The sequence below is a fragment of the Rhinatrema bivittatum genome, chromosome 11 (genome assembly GCF_901001135.1).
Source record: "Rhinatrema bivittatum chromosome 11, aRhiBiv1.1, whole genome shotgun sequence".
NCBI lineage: Eukaryota > Metazoa > Chordata > Amphibia > Gymnophiona > Rhinatrematidae > Rhinatrema > Rhinatrema bivittatum.
The window spans coordinates 22102906-22119138 of NC_042625.1; the positions used below are offsets into that span (position 1 = coordinate 22102906).

The 16233-nt window shown below is 43.5% G+C and overlaps 1 protein-coding gene across 1 annotated transcript in view; it reads left to right on the top strand.

Moving 5' to 3' along the window:
* The window catches only part of KDM2B (lysine demethylase 2B), a 184168-nt gene that overhangs the window by 129496 nt on the left and 38439 nt on the right, over positions 1-16233 (top strand).

Here is a 16233-nt window from a genome sequence, read left to right on the forward strand (position 1 = left end):
CTAGCCGATAGCACCAAACAGAGGGTATTCTCAACAATTCTTCAGATGCCGACCTAAGTGTACGACTAGGTGCGTATTTGTCTAATATATCAGCCAATCCATACAATTCCTGCATAATTGATTTCTGTATTATAGAATACATCTTAAACTGAATTCTATATGTTACTGGGAGCCAGTGCAACGTCAATAATTAAGGCTTTACGAATACCCTCCATGGTCAATTACAAAGCGTTGCTGTTAGGATGATTTTTATCAGTTGAAGTACTTTTACCAAATTTTCTGGCATTCCCGCATAAATATCATAGCAGTAATCTATAGAACTGAGAACAAGTGCTTGGACTATCAATCGAAAGCCCTCCAACGACAACAGGTTCCTTAGTGGTCTTAAACTTTCAATTGGAAAAGCGCTCTCTGAACTACTCCTTTTACCTGATCCTTCAGTGTCTGTGCAGAATCCAACCCAAAACCTATGTTACGGGACTCAGTTTTAACCATTAACATACAGTTCTCAAAATTCAGAGTCTGAGAGTTCCCTAACCATAAAATATTAGTTTTACTGCAGTTTAAAATCAATTAATTTGCCATTAGGCAATCCTGATTGGTTTTTATACTTCGTTGAAATTCTGACACAGGAAATTCCCCAGGTTTAGTACTTGGAATGAAAAATTGCACATCATCTGCATAGCATTTGTAAGTTAACCCTAAAGCCGATAGCAATTTCCCTAACGGGTCCAAATGTATATTAAATAATATTGGGGACAAGGATCCTTGCGGTACCCAGACCAGGACACTGAACCAACTCAAAGGTTCTTCATTGCTATGTACTCGCTGTTTTCTATTGTCTAAAAAGGAGATGATATGATCCACTGTACTATGGTTCCTCCAGTTCCAAATTCTTGTAGCCGACATATCAACCTGTCATGTGGAGCAGCATCAAAAGCAGATGCGATGTCAGATTGTTCAAAGAGAGAGACTATCAGGGTCTCGGTACCAAAATCTTTCCAAAACCTGAACTGTTCTTTATCATAAATGCCCTCTAATTCATTTGTTCTCTGCCGGGGCACTCCTGACAGATGGTTCTCACGTGTGTGACATACTGAAGACATGACTGTCACGGGGCCAAAAATAAACATTCACACTACATCCACAGGGACCCCCTGACTGCAGCAGTGGCTGCAGAGCAGAACTAGGACTTCCCCGTACAGCTCACCGTGCAAAAACGATGATTATGGTGTCACCTCAGTAACAGCAGCATGAACCCTCGCTACTGCCAGGCGCAATAGCCTTTCTTATGAAAAGACAGCATTTCACCACCAACGCAGGTCCTATTGAGAAAACACAAATAAGACATAAATGCCTGCATGCTAGTAAAAATCTCCCCTCAGTCAAACACACGAAACTGACACAGAAAGACCACAAATTACAAATATGGAGTCAGAAACTGGAATGGAAACCCAAAAAAAGCCATGCTGTGCATGCAGTGCAAACCTGGAGAAATGGAAATAGGAATATATTTATTATTTAAATTCTTTTAATATACCGATGCTCAAGAACCAGGTCTTATCGTACCAGTTTACAATAAACTAGGGGGTAAACCAGTTAACACCGAAAGCGAAAAAGTTACATTACAACAGGGAATGTAGAACATACAGGGAAAGGCCTCTTTGAAGGACTTAACTCTGAAGACTGTGTTTTTGGTGGCGATCTGTTCCGCTAGGTGAGTGTTGGAGTTGCAAGCCCTTTCTCGCCGGGAGCCTTTCCTATGCTTTTTGGATTTGGGGGTCTCTCGCCGACCAGTTCCATCTTTTCTGCCGAAGGTTGTTTGTTTTCCATCTGAATCAGTCTGTGGAGCTCCCAGCTTTTACCAATGCTGACTTGGAGATGCCTCGTGCGTGAGAGTTGCGGCACCTAACACGCTCCCAGGATCTGCAATAATGCACACAAACTAAATCCGTAAAAGTTACACCTGTATTATGGAACACATTCAAACAGCAACAACCCAACCTATGAAATGGCAACAAATATTAAACCAGGTCCTAAACACCATTGCACCTCTTATTAGGAAAAGAGAGCAAGCCAAACTGCTATAGATCCTTACCCAGAAACTACAAGCTTGCTTGCAGAATACCCTTACCTGGATCACACATGCAGGACACAGACAGACCCTAAACAAATACAAAATAAAGAGACCATAAAGCTAATGTTTTCGTTTTTCCATTGTTGCACTGCTTACAGAGTGTGGCTTCTTGCTTTTGCCAGTTCAACTTTTGTCCCCTCTTTTTTTTTTTTTTTTAACTAAATTTCTAGTAGAAACTCTCTCTAAAAGAAAATACAACACAGAAAATAAATTCGCAGGATCGTCTGTCAGAACATTTGTATCATTTGTTGCTCTTGTACCTTCATAATATCCTTGCTTCAACAAGTCATTGGTTGTAAGTTGAATGAGCCCTTGTTATCCAGAGCTGTTCTGATAACTGTTTATTACAGATCACTAAAACAAGTGTTTCATTAATGGTAAATGTAATATTTGACCAGCTTCCAAAATGTTTGCTGCGTAGGAAGGCAGCAGTGCACTTACCATCGAAATAATAATGGTTATTTATCATAGCTATACTAGGAAAGTACAAAGCCCGATGCATTTATTCCTTTGTGAAATGCAAGGGACATTGTAGAACAATCTGGGCCTTATTCAATAAAAGTTTTGTCCATAAATATGGATGGGGGGGGGGGGGGAATAAAGACCTATTTATTTATTTATTTATTTATTGCTGTTGTCAACACATAGTTTCGCATTCATATAATGCTTCTTGTAACATTCACTTTTCTACTAAATGCTTCATTCGTCCAGCAGTCCCCACATACTTTATTTCTGTCCTGTAAGTCTTCTAAGGAGCATTAGAATGAAAATTCTGAGATCTTTCTTTGCAGCCTTTGGATTGATTGGGCCTGATTTTACAGCATTAGCAGTAGTTCATGGAGTTGGCGTTCTGTACTATTTCTGTTATTACATAGGTGAAAGTCGTCATATTTTATTGTCTTAGGATAAGAATTATGCGAGGATATAAAAATATGCATATTTGGATCATTCTTACGTTGTTCCACTAAAAGGTATCGCTGCCTGAAAAGAATCCTGTTTTTCTCAGAGGACAGTGTGGCTACTAGATTTTACAATATTATCATTGGTGCATTTAGGGCCCGATGTACTAAAGGGTTATTACATCTGGCCCAGAGTTACATAAGAAATGCCATGCTTGGTCAGGTACATCAAGCCCAGCATCCTGTCTCAGACAATGACCAGTCCAGGTCATAAGAACCCGACAGGAACACACAGATCCAGTCCTTGCTCATAACCAGAGATAAGCCATGGCTTTCCCAAATCTTCATGGCTAAATAATGGTTTATGGACTTCCTCCAGGAACTTGTCCAAACGCTGTTTAAACCTAGCTCACTAACATCTTTCACCACATCCTCTGGCCACAAATTCCGCAGTTTGTGCATAGAGTGAAAAAATACTTTATTCAATTTTGTTTTAAATGTGCTACCTATTATCTTCATAGAGTGTCTCATGACATAGTACTATCAGAAAGGGTAAATAACTGTTTTTTATCCCACTCAGGGTTTTATAGATCTCTATCATATCCCCTCTCAGCCATCTCTTCTCCAGGCTGAAGAACCCTGACCTATTTAACCTCTCCTTATAGGGAAGTCATTCATCGCTTTATCATTTTGGTCACTCTTCTCTGTACCTTTTCTACTTCCACTGTATATTTTTTAAGATGGGGGCAACCAGAACTGCACACAGGCTTGCACCGTGAATCGGTTCAGTTCACGTTGCAGTATTGATAGTGTATGGTTGGGGTTCTATAGTATTTGTCATTCACTAAATTTGTATGGATGGACATTTGACATACTTTATGGCTTGATCAGATTTTTACCCTCTGTAAATGCCGGCCACAAATTTAACTTTTCAACTTTTGTGCACAAATAAAACCAACCTGAATTTAATCCCCAGTTATATTAAAATGCCATTGACCAATATTGAATTGAGAAAAGATGTACAGTTTTGGTTAGCAATGTGCCAGCTTTGTTGAGCGTGAAAAGGCCAACCAACGCTATAGGGGAAGTGGCCTCCCTAACTGGAGTAAGTTCACTCTTCTTGTTTGGGTTTTGCCTCTGCTCTCTCTTCATAGCAGGGTTGTAGTAACAGTTGGGTTTGTTCATATTATGTCTGTCATCCCTCTTCTGCTGAGTGATGGATTTCCATGTGTCAAGGCAAGAACATAAGAAATTGCCTACTGGGTTAGACCAAGGGTCCATCAAGCCCAGCATCCTGCTTCCAACAGAGGCCAAACTAGGCCACAAGAACCTGGCAAGTACCCAAACACTAAGAAGATCCCATGCTACTGATGCAATTAATAGCAGTGGCTATTCCCTAAGTAAACTTGATTAATAGTCGTTAATGGACTTCTCCTCCAAGAACTTATCCAAACCTTTTTTGAACCCAGCTACACTAACTGCACTAACCACATCCTCTGGCAACAAATTCCAGAGCTCTATTATGCGTTGAGTGAAAAATAATTTTCTCCGATTAGTTTTAAATGTGCTACTTGCTAACTTCATGGAATGCCCCCTAGTCCTTCTATTATTCGAAAGTGTAAATAACTGATTCACATCTACTCGTTCAAGACCTCTCATGATCTTAAACACCTCTATCATATCCCCCCTCAGCCGTCTCTTCTCCAAGCTGAACAGCCCTAACCTCTTCAGCCTTTCCTCATAGGGGAGCTGTTCCATCCCCTTTATCATGCGCTAACGTCTTTGGTCAGTGGATAGTGTGATGTCACTCAGTGGCCCCAACTCATGAAATGGGCAGGTCTGAGCGAGTTTGTTGGCCATGGGAGAAATAAGCATTGCCTGGAAGCTTGGGTCTCTCTGTGAGCATTAGGAAGTGCGAGGGAGCTGAGGGGGAAGTGATGACTCCTTTTAATGCCAACCATATTTCCCTGGCTCTCATTTTAAGAAATTGGTGGCAACACATTATTTTCAGCGGATTGACATCAGGCAGAGGGGGATGTAATGCCAGGAATTTGTTGTTCATCCACTGCCATGCTGTGTCCACTACTTTGACCATTTACTGGGAAGGTGGATTATAAAAACCCCATAAATCAAACTAATAAATCAGTTCACTTAGTTTTCTAGGAAAATAATTTCATTCGCTGCCCTGCATACATCGCCCTCTGTCTGTGTTGCAGTTTTGAGCGTCTGCGCACTCAGCAGGTGTAAGAGTTCTGCTTACACAAAGCAGCGTGGAATTTTCTGTTTCCGTCTCTGTGTTTGAATGAGAATCATTGTGGGGACTGTCAGACAGAGCCCATTCTCATGCAGTGCCTCAGTGAAGCCTTTAGTTTGAGGAGACTTTCTGGGCTGGCAAGGGGGGGGAGCTACCTGCCAATCCTCTGAGGAGGTGGTGTGTGTGTGAGGACACAAAAACAATCATCATACAAGCATAAATGAGTTTTCTCGGCATTTTATTGGAAATGCATCATAATAACATAAGAAATTGCCATCCTGGGTCAGACCAAGGGTCCATCAAGCCCAGCATCCTGTTTCCAACAGAGGCCAAACCAGGCCACAAGAACCTGGCAATTACCCAAACACTAAGAAGATCCCATGCTACTGATGCAATTAATAGCAGTGGCTATTCCCTAAGTATAATTGATTAATAGCCATTAATGGACTTCTCCTCCAAGAACTTATCCAAACCTTTTTTGAACCCAGTTACACTAACTGCACTAACCACATCCTCTGTCTTAAATGTGCTACTTGCTAACTTCATGGAATGCCCCTTAGTCCTTCTATTATTCGAAAGTGTAAATAACCGAGTCACATCTACTCGTTCAAGACCTCTCATGATCTTAAAGACCTCTATCATATCCCCCCTCAGCCATCTCTTCTCCAAGCTGAATAGCCCTAACCTCTTCAGCCTTTCCTCTTAGGTTAGCTGTTCCATCCCCTTTATCATTTTGGTTGCCCTTCTCTGTACCTTCTCCATCTCAATTATATCTTTTTTGAGATGCGGCGACCAGAATTATACACAGTATTCAAGGTGCGGTCTCACCATGGAGCGATAAAGAGGCATTATGACATTTTCCGTTCTATTAACCATTCCCTTCCTAATAATTCCTAACATTCTGTTTGCTTTCCTGACTGCTGCAGCACACTGAGTTGACGATTTTAAAGTATTATCCACTATGATGCCTAGATCTTTTTCCTGGGTGGTAGCTCCTAATATGGAACCTAACATCGTGTAACTACAGCAAGGGTTATTTTTCCCTATATGCAACACCTTGCACTTGTCCACATTAAATTTCATCTGCCATTTGGATGCCCAATCTTCCAGTCTTGCAAGGTCCTCATGTAATGTATCACAGTCTGCTTGTGATTTAACTACTCTGAATAATTTTGTATCATCTTATGTAGTCGCTTCCCTATTAGAGGGGATGTTTTTTTGTTTGTCACCTAACTAAGCTTTTCTAGGGCTTTAGTTAACAGGGTGCCATCCAACTGATGTTGGTGTAGTAACCACAGAAAATTATCTTGCCATTTCACACATGAGGTCAGCCCTAACTGTAGCTTGTTTCCTGTAATTGTTTTTGTCTTGTCCAGGCCACAAATAATTTCTGAGTTCGGTTTATGACAGGTAACACTGGAGCTTTCTTTCTATATTTCTTCTCTTAACACTTGTTTTTCCTAGTTAACTGACATGGCAGAAAAATGGTTAAAATATTCCAGTGCCATGTGGAAGGCCCTCGGTTGATCCCCGGGTCGGCCAGGGGGTTGCTGCGGGGGCAGTGTTCACAGGACCCCGGTGGGAGGGATTCATGGCTGTCGCTTGAGGTTGATATCTAGTGACAGGATTCAAGGAGTCCTGGTGCCATGGCCCCTGGCTGCCATGGACTGATTTAGGCACGTTGGGAAGTGGGGGGGAGATATCCCCAGGTAGCTGTGAATGAAGGCTTATGATGCTAGATCCTAGCCCTGGGTTTGATTGATATGGAAGTACAAAGAAGCAGGAGGAAATTGATGGGGAGTGAGTGCAGGGGGTAAAAAATAAATACTCCTACTAGCGTAGTAATATATACGCACACATATATACCGGCACGTGTGTGTGTGTATATATAATAGATAAAAGGCTTGTCAATCACACTGCCGTGTCAGTCTGTGGCTACCAGGTGGTGCCCTAGAACTGCAGTCTGCAAAGCACGTGTCGCACACAGGCAGTGAGAGACAGACACATACGTTGTTAATGACCAAACAATGCTGGGTAATGTTGCCAAATATGCTCTGTCTGTGAGGCCCTGTCTCTCTTGTGCTCTCACATACAGTGACAGGCAGGCGTGCACAAGCACACGCTGACTTGCACACAGAGGCACCCAGCCTGGATTTAGGCAGGGACAACATAGGCAATTGTTTTCGGTGCCAAATCCCTATAGGCACTGGAGCGCTGCTGCTGAGGCCATGACTAAATCTTGAGTTTGCTGACCCGGCACTGCTTTTCTTCTGTAGCAGAAAGGAGGCTGGAAACTTCAGGCCAGTTTCACCTGAGTGATGGCAAAATTAATGGAGACTCTGCTTAGTGAACTATCTACAATCCAATCGATTGCTGGACCCGAGGCAGCTTGCCTTCACCTGGGGAAGGTTCAGTCAGACAAATCTGATTGATATTTTGTGATTGGGTGAAGAGGGAAGAGCATTCTATGTGATTTACTCAGTGCATAGTTAAGCTCTGCAATTCATTGCCAGAGGATGTGGTTACAGCAGTTAGTGTAACTGGGTTTAAAAAAGGTTTGGATAAGTTCCTAGAGGATAAATCCATAAACTGCTATGACTGTAATTAATTAATAAGCAATAGTGGCTTGTGATCTGTCTAATGTTTGGGTTCTTGCCTGGTACTTGTGACTTGGGTTGGCCACTGTTGGAAACAGGATGCTGGGCTTGATGGACCCTCGGTCTGAACCAGTATGGTATATTTTATGTTCTTATGTTCAGGAAAGCTTTTGATATGGTCCTGCATTGGAGGCTCGTGAATAAAATAAGCTTGAGAGTAGGCATCAAGGTGGCGGAGTGGATTACAAACTGGCTGACTGACAGGAGACGGCATGTAATAGTAAATGGAAACTTTTCTGAAGAGAGAATAGTGTTAAGTGGAGTGCCACAGGGATAGCTTTTGGAACTGTTCTGTTATTTATCTTTGAATCACAAAGGAGAAATGTGTGGCAAAAATTGTACTGGACAATAACAGTTCATCAACAGGGGATTACTTTTATTTTACATATGCACACTAGACATTAAGCATGAAATTAAATACCATAGTAAACATCAGTGTAAATGCGAAGGACCCTTTGAATGACATTCAAGGATAGGATAGAAAAAGTTTATCTATTTGCAAGTGATACGAAGATCTGCAACAGAGTGGACATGCCTGAAGGAGTAGAGAGAATAAATAATGATTTAAGAAAGCTTGAAGAGTGGTCAAAGATTTGGCAGCTGGGATTAAATTCCAAGAATTGCAGTCATACATCGGGGGTGCATTAATCCAAAAGAGCTGTATATGATGGGTGTGTGTGTGTGTGTGTGTGTGTGAGAAAAACCATTATGCACGGACCAGGAGAGGGTCATTGAGGTGATAGTGTCTGGGGATCTGAAGGCAGCAAAGCAATGTGACAAGGCAATTGCTAAAGCCAGAAGGATGCAGGACTGCATAGAGAGAGGAATAACCAGTAAGAAAAAGGAGGTAATAATCCCCTTGTACAGGTCCCTGGTGAGGTCTCACCTGGAGTACAGTGTTCCGTTCTGGAGCCCGTATCTAAAAAAGGATAGAGACAGGATGGAGGTGGTCCAGAGAAGGGAGACCAAAATGGTGTGGGGGTCTGTGTCAGAAGACTTATGAGGAGAGGCTGAAGGATCTGAATATATACACCCTGGAAGAGAGGAGGTGCAGGAGAGATAGGATTATAGATTTTCAGATTCCTGAAAAGTTTTAATGATACCCCGTATTTGAACTTTTTCTGTTGGAAAGCCAACAATAGAACTAGGGGGTGACAAAATGAAACTCCAGGGAGGACGACTCAGAGCCAGCATTAGAACATAAGAACATGCCATACTGGGTCAGACCAAGGGTCCATCAAGCCCAGCATCCTGTTTCCGACAGTGGCCAATCCAGGAAACATGTAGAGATTTGATTCCTGTGTTTAATACTCCATGGCTGCTGAGTTTTGCTTTTCTGGAGAGGCTACGTGCAAAGGCCCAGGTGAGCAGTTCTCACCTCCCACCAGCAGAGGAACTTGGTGGGCCCCGGGGACTATCTGGCCGGTCCACCACTCAGCCCCGTGGCCCACACTTCCTGCTGGCGAGAAGTGAGAACCACCCAACGGGGTCCTGCTGCTGCCGTGGTCTTTCCCAGTCTGAGAGCAGCAGGCTAGGGCAGGAAGGAGGGAGCACTGTGGAAGATGGAGGCGGGACAGGAAGCTACTGATCTAGGTTGCACCCCCAGAATGGTAGTGCCCAAAGGTCACCCATGTAACAGAGCTACTACATTTCATTTCTTTTTTTTTTTTTTTCAAATGGGCTTTTACTCTACTGGTAAATGTCACATTGCTAAGTAGCAGACTGGAATTGTCACTATTGCAAACAAAAACATTTATTGTAGATTACATAAAGAAACCTTGTACTTGTGCTATTCCCCCTTTTCTCTCTCTCAGGTAGGACAGTAGAAATAAGCTCCCTGAAGACACAAAGTGTACATGTTTATGAAACTCGCCAGCATCCTCAGCAGAGAGGCTTGGCTTAGCAGCAAGAACCAGCTTTCCTCCAGCATAAGCGAGATAAACAGGCTGTAAAATCGCTGCATGTAGCTGTTGAGCACACACACAATAAAAGCTCACAGAGATAGATATATATATATATGTGCGTGTGGGGGCAGGGGACTTGGTTTGGAAACCATTTCTGATGTATTTTAAGGCACTTACATTCCACTAGATGATAAACCCCACCATGAAAATTAAAAGAAAATACCAGCAAAACGTGTGCAGTATTGCTGGGGTAGTCTGGTCTGCCACAGCCTAGGTGTGCACCCACGTGCGTGGATTCCTCTGCCCGTCAGGGCCGGATTAGGACGGCGTGTGCCCACAGGCAATAGTGAGGAGGCGTTATTCTCTCCCCTCCTCACTCTGGGGTGGGGGGGGTTTCACAATCCTTCCTACCAAATCCGCATCCCAGGGCACCCCCACCTCCCTCAGCTCCAGATTGCAGCAGTGACTCGGAGTGGGGGGGGGGGGGGGGAAGGAGATCGTCGGTGCGGGGTCTTCCGCATTTCTCAGGCACAGATAGCCCCTGCAGCTCCCCACCTCCCCCTCTCACACGGGCTTCCCGTTACCAGGAGAAACCCACGCCAGGGGTAGAGCACTGTAGGATCCGTCAACACGCGAGGGCTGCTGAAATCTGCAGCCAGCGCCTCTAACAAAGTAACAGAGCAATGACGGCAGAAAAAGACCAAATGCTCCATATCCAGTCTGCCCAGCGAGCTGCTTATGGTAGTAAGTGCCACGCCGTGCGGGTTGCCCCCATGCTTTTGTTAAGGGTAGTAACTGCCTCTCTGTGCAGGTTACCCCCATGCCTTATGAAAAGTACAGTAATATTAACAATCAAACCCAAGCAACTGGTGAAACCCAATGCAAAACTGTTTTTCCAGGGTGAGCAGACTTCATCATAATTTAGACAACGCTGCCGCTGAAGTGGAGAGCGATGTTGCAGTCGCGCCACAAATATCAGGCTAAGTGGTTAAGGGTAGTAATCGCTACTCTGTGCAGGTTACCCCCATATACCCCTTTCTTTCTTCATTCTTCTTTCCCATCCTCTAGCCTTTAGGGATCCACAGTGTTTATCCCATGCCCCTTTGAAATCTTTCACTGTTTTTGTCTTCACCACCTCTTCTGGAAGGGCATTCCAGGCATCCACCCCCCTTCTCTGTGAAGAAATAGGATTGGATAAGTTCTTGGAGGAGAAGTCCATTACCTGCTATTAAGTTCACCTAGAGAATAGCCACTGCCATTAGCAATGGTTACATGGAATAGACTTAGTGTTTGGGTACTTGCCAGGTTCTTATGGCCTGGTTTAGCCTCTGTTGGAAACAGGATGCTGGGCTTGATGGACCTTTGGTCTGACCCAGTATGGCATGTTCTTATGTTCATTGTATGTTTTATGTAAACTCCTATTGAAGAGGATTGTTCACTTTTTGATACTTTTCTAAGAACTTAATAAAAAGATTGTTCTGATCATAAGAATAGTGCTTGTATTTCACTCCAAAGGAAATGTTTTTGATTTATTTATATATATATATATATAATATTTTTTTTTTTTTTTGTGCACAAATGTTATTCCCGATGCAGTGAGAAATCTTGTGCACAAATAAATGTATGCATGAAACTGTGCATTCTGCTTAGCGACCTTGCATGGAAATGCCATGCATTAATGAAAGCATTAACTATTGTGTCCCCCACAACTCAGAAAGGTGCACTGGCTTAACTCATGTTTAGTGTGCTGGAAATTTTACTCCTGGTCAGAGGCAGAGCACCAGTGCTAGTGTCAGTCAATGGGCAGAAGCTGGAGTACTGGAGCCGGCACCTGTTATTGTGCAGAAAACATGATTTACGTGCACACAAAATGTTTTCTATGCTGAAAGCATTTTTTGTGCATATAAATCACATCTGAGAGACTCCCCTGCTCCCTCCAAATTAAAATGTGTGATCGACCTGAGCGCATACTTTAACCTGGGTTTTTGTGCTCACGTTATCCGGTCTGTGCGCTTTTTTTTTTTTACTCTTGATGCATTGGGACCTGCGTGTTAAGAAATGGATTGCTGAGATTAACCCACACCTTTATTTCATCGGACCCTAAAATCTTCAAAGTATTGCCCAGCCTGCTTCTTAGCTGTCCATCTCCCTTTCGTGGTCTTGTCCCTAGGTTGCTTTTCTGTTTAGATCCACTGTATATTCCGTCTGACAACAGGCATAACCTTTTGGAATAGAAAGTGTGCATCTGTTGTTATTTATTAATCTTGATATGCTGCTCGTTGAAAACCACATCCAAGCTATTTACAATAACAACATTACACAATAAACAATAACAATTACACAATGAGCAAAATCAACATCGTACTCCTACCTACAGCAAAGCATCACAAACACCCTAAAGCAGAGACTATCAGATAAAAGTACTATGAAAAGAAAACGCACTAGATAAATCATTTCGGAAAAGCTTAGAGCTTGTCCTGTCTACCTGCAGCTCTCTGACCATACAAAAACAAATCTTTTCTGAACTCTTCAGCTTTGTGTCAGTTTTGCTTGCAGTATACCGATAGTTGCATGGGATTTCTAATGACAAATGGTGCACAAATACACTGACTCGCTTATGAAGTGACAAAGTAGGAGGGGATCCGAAAACGTTAAACGCTGGTGTATACTTTGGAAAGAGAGAGAGAGACTCAGAATGAAATGGAGGATCAGACTCATCCTGTTTGTCTCTGTGGTCGGATGGATGATACAAGGACATACCCTGTTTCCCCGAAAATAAGACAGTGTCTTATATTAATTTTTGGTACCAAAGATGCACTAGGCCTTATTTTCAGGGGATGTCTAATACCGTTGAGCTGCTGGCTGCCCCTGCGTCAGCCATGCCTCACCAGTGTGCTGTCAGAGAGAGGTAAGAGTGTGCAGCATTCATGGTAGTCAGCTTGGGCTGACTCTGCTGCTTTTGAACCTCTGCACACTGCTTGGAAGGGGTCCCCCGACTGGTACTGCCACCATCCCCAGATGTCTGTAATCTTGCTGCCACTGTCACTGCTGCCACTTGGCTATTGGGGAGGCGCCGATTGCTGCTACTGACACTGAAGCCCATTCTGCTGCCTCCTCTGTGCAGGCCCCGTGGGCTTCCACTTTCTCCATGCTGATCTCGTACATTGTGAGATCCGCATAGAGAAAGTGCTATTCTTGCACATTCCCAAAGATCACATGTGCCAATCACTAAAAAGTAATTTATTTTTTTTTTTTTTACCTTTGCTGGTTGATGTTAGTTTTCTAATCGGTTGGTCACAGGCTTTTTTTTTTTCCACCTTCCCTTTCTTATTTTTTTGCCAATTCCTTTTATATTGTCCTTTTTTCTTCCGTATTTCTTTTCTCTCCGTCTTCTTCCCTCAAACACAGTCAGGTTCTCATTCTCACATGCATTTCTCTCACACACACACAGTCTCTCACTGGCTCATGCTGTCTGACGCTCACACACACAGGCTCTCTCTCACTCCCACATGCTGTCTTGCTCAAGCATAGGCTCTCACCGTCACACGCTGTCTCTCTCACACACACACACAGAGGCTCTCACATGCTGCCTCTGCAAACATTCAGATCCTCACTCTCACACACAATCTCTCAACTCATCTCATACACGCACACACACACCCTCTACAGATCCTCAGCCTCTCTCTCACCTCTGGGCCTCCTCTTCGCGGGTCGCCGCAGGATCGGCTCTGCAGCGGCCCTGAACTTCTCGGGCCTCTTCCTCTTCTTGGGCCGCTGCGACTTGGGATTCGCAGCAGCCCGCGGCGGCTCCTCTTCTTCACGCGCTGATGCTCTTTCTCCTTCCTGCCCATGCGGCTCTGGCAACGTTTACTTCCGGGGCCGCACAGGCAGGAAGGAGAAAGAGCATCAGTGCATTTGAACGCGATCTTTTTCTTCGGGCAAGGAGGCTCAGCAGCCGCATGAGCCTCCTTGCGCCTGGGCGCATCGGCTCCCCTCCGGATACCACTGCTCGCATCTGCTCCTAATACTTTGGAAACTTTATTTTAAAAAAATAAAAAAATAAATAAAAAATGACGTCACAGGATTTTCCGGCCCACCAGGGGGAGCCTGATCCCCCGATAGGTCAATCCGCCCCTGTTTACAAGGGATGTCTTACTTTTGGGGGAGGTCTTATATTTAAGAATTCGGCTAAATCCCTACTAGGTCTTATTTTTGGGGGATGTCTTATTTTCAGGGAAACACGGTAAGTACGGATGCTGGGTCTGACCAGTGGCATACTGAGCCCGGCTTCCCGTCTCTGGCTCAGTTCAGGTCCATCTGGTAGCACCTGGCAGATCCCCAGTGGGGAAACTCATTCCGTGCCGCTCGCTCCCAGAAGCGGGAAGTGGAGACTCCTCGGCTGTCCTGCTGACTAACGGTTAATGGGACCTGCTCTCAAGAAAGTTATCCAGACCTTCTTAAAACTCCGCCAAAAATTACTAACCTCTGGCGGCAAAATCACTTCATTTAATGACGTGTTGGCTGAAAACGTACTTTCTAGAATGTCTTTAAACCTGCATGGGGTAACCCCCTAGTCCCGGCACTGCTGGAGAGAGTAAATATCCTTTTTCGCTCACCCTGTTTTGCACTGCTCATGATTTTGTAAAGTTTTGATACCACTTCTGTTTCTTCTCTAAGCTGTTTAGCCTTTCTTCATATGGGAGCTATCCCCTTAACCCTTCTGTGTACCTTTTCTAATTCCACCATATTTTTTTTTTTTTGAGATATGGTGATCAGACCTGCCCACATGGTATTATAATATTCCCTGTTTTATTCTCTGTTGCTTTCCAAATTCCTAACATTCTGCTAATTATTTTTTGGCCTCTGCTGCTCACTTGAACTGAGGATTCCAAAGTCTCGTTCAACTAAGATCAGTTTGCTCAGTTGTGGCTCCTAGAATGGAAAATAATGTGTGCATCACTCTGCATTTGTTTACATGTACATTTCATTTACTATTTAGATACTTCGTTCCCCAGTCTCACAAAATCCTCTTGTAATTCCTTGCAGTCAGCTTGATTGACTATTTTGAATATTTTTTTTTTTGTCATCTGCAGTTTTTACCACTTCGCTGTTTGGTCCCAGTACAAACCCACCCCCCGGGGGGGCTCCACTTTATGCACCTCTCCATGTAGAAGCCTGACTATTTAGTCCTACTTTCTGTTTCCTGGCTTTTACTCAGTTTTTCTAGCCACAATAAAACACTACCTCCCATGGCTTTTTAGATTTTTGAGGAGTCCCTCCTCAGAGATTTTCTCAAAAGCCTTTTGAAATTCCAGGTACCTGGTTCTCCTCCATCCACATGTTTACACTTTAAAAAAACTCTAATAGACTGCTAAGGCACGACTTCTTCCTGCTAAATCCATATTGCATATCTGTCCTTTATGTTCAGTGATTTTGTTTTTAACAGTGGTTGCCTTCATGCTTTTGCTGATACTGCAGCTGTGCAGCTCTATGGCAGAGGCAGGTTTGCAAAGAGTTAGCCAGCTAGATCCCTTGGTGTGAAAATTTCCCTGTGGAGAGTGGCTAGATATTGCCACCGACTTTCACCAGGTGGCTGCTATATTGTAATTGCTCTAAATCTAGGTATTTCTGGAGCATCAGTTGGTTGAGGGAGAAATCTTACATGCCTGTATTGAATTTTTAGATATATATATATATATTATATATACACACACACACACAGAGTTCCCCCATGCCTGACCTCATCCGCAGTGCTAGTAGATTTTTACAAGGAAAGTTCTTGGGTACTTGGGTACTTTCCCTATGAAAATCCACTGGTACTCCCAAAAAGTACCCAGGTACTTCCCCCTTTGAGAAATCTGCTAGTTATTCATGGGAGAGTACAAAAGTAACCTGTTGGGCTTTTGCTGCTAAGTGGCTTGGAGCAGACAGGTGCACTGTACAGGAACGTGATTCAGGGACCAAATCAGCATGGCCTGCCCTGTCCTGCAGTATTGGGTATGTTCACAGGGCTAATAGCCTGGAATCTCCTCTCGGTGCAATATCAATGCCTCATGCTTTGCAGGCAAAGCGTACAGAGGATGCCATCAAAATACAGGTCAAGCGCAAAATAACTACAGTATTTTAGAAATGGTATTTAAATTTCTTTTACGTGATTCTTTTTTTTTTTTTATACATATTGTAATTGTTTTATATTATGGTTATGTACATATAATTGAAGTTCACAGTGAAAAAGTTTACTTGGAAAAGGACGTAATATGAGATGTTTTAAGTAAATTAATTACAGATGTTGGGCAGAACTTGCCCTGGAAGCTTTGTGCTTTTAAATCCAGGAAGCAGTTTATGCCTCATGGTCACCTGCCGTTGGCGCAGTGATGGATGT